A 6,669-nucleotide genomic window follows, 5' to 3' on the forward strand; every position below is an offset into this window, starting at 1 on the left:
TATCACTGAAGTATCACTGATTATCCTTGCAAAAATTTCATTTTCTTTCAAAAATAAAGCATTTCATTCCTAAAAATAGCATTTCTAAACAAAACACTGGTTTTCATACACAAAGAAAGACTTTATCCCTACAGAATGATGCTTTGGAGCCTAATAGAATACAGTGATTCAAGAATTCCCAAATTCCTCTACAAAATAAGGACATTCCCACCAGAAATATCAAGTTGTGTCATAATGTAGAAAACTTTCACACTAATATCCTTGCTTATCCCAGAAATAAAAAGGAATCTCATAAGTATCACTAATTATCCTTTCAAATATTTCATTTTCTTACCAAACTAATGCTTTTCATTCCTAAAAATAGCATTTTCTAAACAAAATACTGGTTTTCATCCCCAAAGGTAGACATTATCTCTACAGAATGTTCCTTTGGAGCATAATAGAATACAGTGTTTCATGAATTCCTGTATTCCTCTACAAAATAAGGACATTTCCACCCAAAATATCAATTTCTGTCAAGATTTAGAGAACTTTGACATTAATAGCAGTACTTATCCCAGAAAAAAAATAAAAGGTACATTCTTGAGTATCACTTCTTATCCTTGCAAAAATACATTTTTCTTAACAAATACAATGCTTTTCAGCCCTAAAAATATCATTTTCTCCCCAAAATACTGGGTTTCATCCTCAAAAGAAGACAGTTCCTCTAAAAAATGAATATTTGCAGCATAATATGATACACTGTTTACAGAATACCGGAATTCCTCTTTCAAATAAGGACACTTCCCCCCTAAAGATCAATTTCTGTTCTAATTTTTGAAATTTACACACGACTTTCACTACATAGACCAGAAATAATAAGTTCTCTCTAAAGCATTACCATTTATCCTGGCAAATATTTGAGTTTCTTTTGAAAATATGAATTTTCTTCACTAAAAATAGCATTTTCTAAACCTAATACCTGTTTTCATAACCAAAAGAAGATATTTTCTCTAGAAAATGATGCACTGTAGCATTATAGGATGCATTTCTACCAGAATACCCGTTTTCCTCTACAAATTATGGACATTTCCACCCAAAATGACAGTTTCTGTTAAAATTTTTACCATTTACACATGAATATCACCACTTCTTCCAGAAATAAGAAGTTCTCTCTTAAGTATCACTCCGTATTCTGGCAAAAATACATTTTTCTTACCTAAGAAAATGCTTTTCATTCCTGAGAATAGTATGTTCTAAACAACATATGGTTTTTAATTCCCAAAAGAAGATATTCTCTCTACTAAATGATACTTAGGAGCATAATATGACACATTGTTTCCAGAACACCAGTTTTACTCTACAAAATAAGGACAGTTCCACCCGAAATATCAATTTCTGTCAAAACATTAAAAATTTTCACACGAATATCACTACACATACCAGAAATAAAAAGTTATCACTGAAGTATCACTAATTATCCTTGCAAAAATTTCATTTTCTTTCAAAAATAAAGCATTTCATTCCTAAAAATAGCATTTCTAAACAAAATACTGGTTTTCATACACAAAGAAAGACTTTATCCCTACAGAATGATGCTTTGGAGCCTAATAGAATACAGTGATTCAAGAATTCCCAAATTCCTCTACAAAATAAGGACATTCCCACCAGAAATATCAAGTTGTGTCATAATGTAGAAAACTTTCACACTAATATCCTTGCTTATCCCAGAAATAAAAAGGAATCTCATAAATATCACTAAGTATCCTTTCAAATATTTCATTTTCTTACCAAACTAATGCTTTTCATTCCTAAAAATAGCATTTTCTAAACAAAATACTGGTTTTCATCCCCAAAGGTAGACATTATCTCTACAGAATGTTCCTTTGGAGCATAATAGAATACAGTGTTTCATGAATTCCTGTATTCCTCTACAAAATAAGGACATTTCCACCCAAAATATCAATTTCTGTCAAGATTTAGAGAACTTTGACATTAATAGCAGTACTTATCCCAGAAAAAAAAAAAAGGTACATTCTTGAGTATCACTTCTTATCCTTGCAAAAATACATTTTTCTTAACAAATACAATGCTTTTCAGCCCTAAAAATATCATTTTCTCCCAAAATACTGGGTTTCATCCTCAAAAGAAGACAGTTCCTCTAAAAAATGAATATTTGCAGCATAATATGATACATTGTTTACAGAATACCGGAATTCCTCTTTCAAATAAGGACACTTCCCCCCTAAAGATCAATTTCTGTTCTAATTTTTGAAATTTACACACAACTTTCACTACATAGACCAGAAATAATAAGTTCTCTCTAAAGCATCACCATTTATCCTGGCAAATATTTGAGTTTCTTTTGAAAATATGAATTTTCTTCACTAAAAATAGCATTTTCTAAACCTAATACCTGTTTTCATAACCAAAAGAAGATATTTTCTCTAGAAAATGATGCACTGTAGCATTATAGGATGCATTTCTACCAGAATACCCGTTTTCCTCTACAAATTATGGTCATTTCCACCCAAAATGACAGTTTCTGTTAAAATTTTTACCATTTACACATGAATATCACCACTTCTTCCAGAAATAAGAAGTTCTCTCTTAAGTATCACTCCGTATTCTGGCAAAAATACATTTTTCTTACCTAAGAAAATGCTTTTCATTCCTGAGAATAGTATGTTCTAAACAACATATGGTTTTTAATTCCCAAAAGAAGATATTCTCTCTACTAAATGATACTTAGGAGCATAATATGACACATTGTTTCCAGAACACCAGTTTTACTCTACAAAATAAGGACAGTTCCACCCGAAATATCAATTTCTGTCAAAACATTAAAAATTTTCACACGAATATCACTACACATAACAGAAATAAAAAGTTATCACTGAAGTATCACTAATTATCCTCGCAAAAATTTCATTTTCTTTCAAAAATAAAGCATTTCATTCCTAAAAATAGCATTTCTAAACAAAATACTGGTTTTCATACACAAAGGAAGACTTTATCCCTACAGAATGATGCTTTGGAGCCTAATAGAATACAGTGATTCAAGAATTCCCAAATTCCTCTACAAAATAAGGACATTCCCACCAGAAATATCAAGTTGTGTCATAATGTAGAAAACTTTCCCACTAATATCCTTGCTTATCTCAGAAATAAAAAGGAATCTCATAAGTATCACTAATTATCCTTTCAAATATTTCATTTTCTTACCAAACTAATGCTTTTCATTCCTAAAAATAGCATTTTCTAAACAAAATATTGGTTTTCATCCCCAAAGGTAGACATTATCTCTACAGAATGTTCCTTTGGAGCATAATAGAATACAGTGTTTCATGAATTCCTGTATTCCTCTACAAAATAAGGACATTTCCACCCAAAATATCAATTTCTGTCAAGATTTAGAGAACTTTGACATTAATAGCAGTACTTATCCCAGAAAAAAAATAAAAGGTACATTCTTGAGTATCACTTCTTATCCTTGCAAAAATACATTTTTCTTAACAAATACAATGCTTTTCAGCCCTAAAAATATCATTTTCTCCCCAAAATACTGGGTTTCATCCTCAAAAGAAAACAGTTCCTCTAAAAAATGAATATTTGCAGCATAATATGATACATTGTTTACAGAATACCGGAATTCCTCTTTCAAATAAGGACACTTTCCCCCTAAAGATCAATTTCTGTTCTAATTTTTGAAATTTACACACGACTTTCACTACATAGACCAGAAATAATAAGTTCTCTCTAAAGCATCACCATTTATCCTGGCAAATATTTGAGTTTCTTTTGAAAATATGAATTTTCTTCACTAAAAATAGCATTTTCTAAACCTAATACCTGTTTTCATAACCAAAAGAAGATATTTTCTCTAGAAAATGATGCACTGTAGCATTATAGGATGCATTTCTACCAGAATACCCGTTTTCCTCTACAAATGATGGACATTTCCACCCAAAATGACAGTTTCTGTTAAAACTTTTACCATTTACACATGAATATCATTACTTCTTCCAGAAATAAGAAGTTCTCTCTTAAGTATCACTCCGTATTCTGGCAAAAATACATTTTTCTTACCTAAGAAAATGCTTTTCATTCCTAAGAATAGTATGTTCTAAACAACATATGGTTTTGAATTCCCAAAAGAAGATATTCTCTCTACTAAATGATACTTAGGAGCATAATATGACACATTGTTTCCAGAACACCAGTTTTACTCTACAAAATAAGGACAGTTCCACCCGAAATATCAATTTCTGTCAAAACATTAAAAATATTCACACGAATATCACTACACATACCAGAAATAGAAAGGTATCACTGAAGTATCACTAATTACCCTTGCAAAAATTTCATTTTCTTTCAAAAATAAAGCATTTCATTCCTAAAAATAGCATTTCTAAACAAAATACTGGTTTTCATACACAAAGAAAGACTTTATCCCTACAGAATGATGCTTTGGAGCCTAATAGAATACAGTGATTCAAGAATTCCCAAATTCCTCTACAAAATAAGGACATTCCCACCAGAAATATCAAGTTGTGTCATAATGTAGAAAACTTTCACACTAATATCCTTGCTTATCTCAGAAATAAAAAGGAATCTCATAAGTATCACTAATTATCCTTTCAAATATTTCATTTTCTTACCAAACTAATGCTTTTCATTCCTAAAAATAGCATTTTCTAAACAAAATATTGGTTTTCATCCCCAAAGGTAGACATTATCTCTACAGAATGTTCCTTTGGAGCATAATAGAATACAGTGTTTCATGAATTCCTGTATTCCTCTACAAAATAAGGACATTTCCACCCAAAATATCAATTTCTGTCAAGATTTAGAGAACTTTGACATTAATAGCAGTACTTATCCCAGAAAAAAAATAAAAGGTACATTCTTGAGTATCACTTCTTATCCTTGCAAAAATACATTTTTCTTAACAAATACAATGCTTTTCAGCCCTAAAAATATCATTTTCTCCCCAAAATACTGGGTTTCATCCTCAAAAGAAGACAGTTCCTCTAAAAAATGAATATTTGCAGCATAATATGATACATTGTTTACAGAATACCGGAATTCCTCTTTCAAATAAGGACACTTCCCCCCTAAAGATCAATTTCTGTTCTAATTTTTGAAATTTACACACGACTTTCACTACATAGACCAGAAATAATAAGTTCTCTCTAAAGCATCACCATTTATCCTGGCAAATATTTGAGTTTCTTTTGAAAATATGAATTTTCTTCACTAAAAATAGCATTTTCTAAACCTAATACCTGTTTTCATAACCAAAAGAAGATATTTTCTCTAGAAAATGATGCACTGTAGCATTATAGGATGCATTTCTACCAGAATACCCGTTTTCCTTTACAAATTATGGACATTTCCACCCAAAATGACAGTTTCTGTTAAAATTTTTACCATTTACACATGAATATCACCACTTCTTCCAGAAATAAGAAGTTCTCTCTTAAGTATCACTCCGTATTCTGGCAAAAATACATTTTTCTTACCTAAGAAAATGCTTTTCATTCCTAAGAATAGTATGTTCTAAACAACATATGGTTTTGAATTCCCAAAAGAAGATATTCTCTCTACTAAATGATACTTAGGAGCATAATATGACACATTGTTTCCAGAACACCAGTTTTACTCTACAAAATAAGGACAGTTCCACCCGAAATATCAATTTCTGTCAAAACATTAAAAATTTTCACACGAATATCACTACACATACCAGAAATAAAAAGTTATCACTGAAGTATCACTAATTATCCTTGCAAAAATTTCATTTTCTTTCAAAAATAAAGCATTTCATTCCTAAAAATAGCATTTCTAAACAAAATACTGGTTTTCATACACAAAGAAAGACTTTATCCCTACAGAATGATGCTTTGGAGCCTAATAGAATACAGTGATTCAAGAATTCCCTAATTCCTCTACAAAATAAGGATATTCCCACCAGAAATATCAAGTTGTGTCATAATGTAGAAAACTTTCACAGAATCACAGAATCACAGAATTACCCGGGTTGGAAGGGACCTCAAGGATCATGTAGTTCCAACCCCCCTGCCTAGCAGGGCCACCAAACATACGCATTTACTAGATCAGGTTGCCCAATGCCCCGTCCAACCTGGTCTTGAACACCTCCAAGGACGGGGCATCCACAACCTCACTGGGCAGCCTGTTCCAGGACCTAACCACCCTTCTAGTAAAGAACTTACCCCTAACATCCAACCTAAATCTTCCCTCCTTCAACTTAAAACCATTTCCCCTATTCCTGCTATTATCAGCCCTTTCGAAGAGTTTACTCCCCTCCTGGGAGTAAGTTCCCTTCAGGTACTGAAAGGCTGCAATGAGGTCACCCCGCAACCTTCTCTTCTCCAGGCTGAACAAACCCAACTCCCTCAGCCTGTCCTCATAGGGGAGGTGCTCCAGCCCCCTGATCATCTTTGTGGCCCTCCTCTGGACCCTTTCCAAAATCTCCATATCTTTTTTGTACTGAGGGCTCCACACCTGGACACAGTACTCCAGATGGGGCCTCACAAGAGCAGAGTAGAGAGGGACGATCACCTCCCTATCCCTGCTGACCACCCCTCTCCTGATGGAGCCCAGGATCCCATTTGCTTTCTGGGCTGCCAGAGCGCACTGCTGGCTCATGTTAAGTTTCTCATCTAT

Source organism: Coturnix japonica, chromosome 6, assembly GCF_054131305.1.
Source record: "Coturnix japonica strain WE chromosome 6, WE-NBRP24, whole genome shotgun sequence".
Taxonomy (NCBI): Eukaryota; Metazoa; Chordata; class Aves; order Galliformes; family Phasianidae; genus Coturnix; species Coturnix japonica.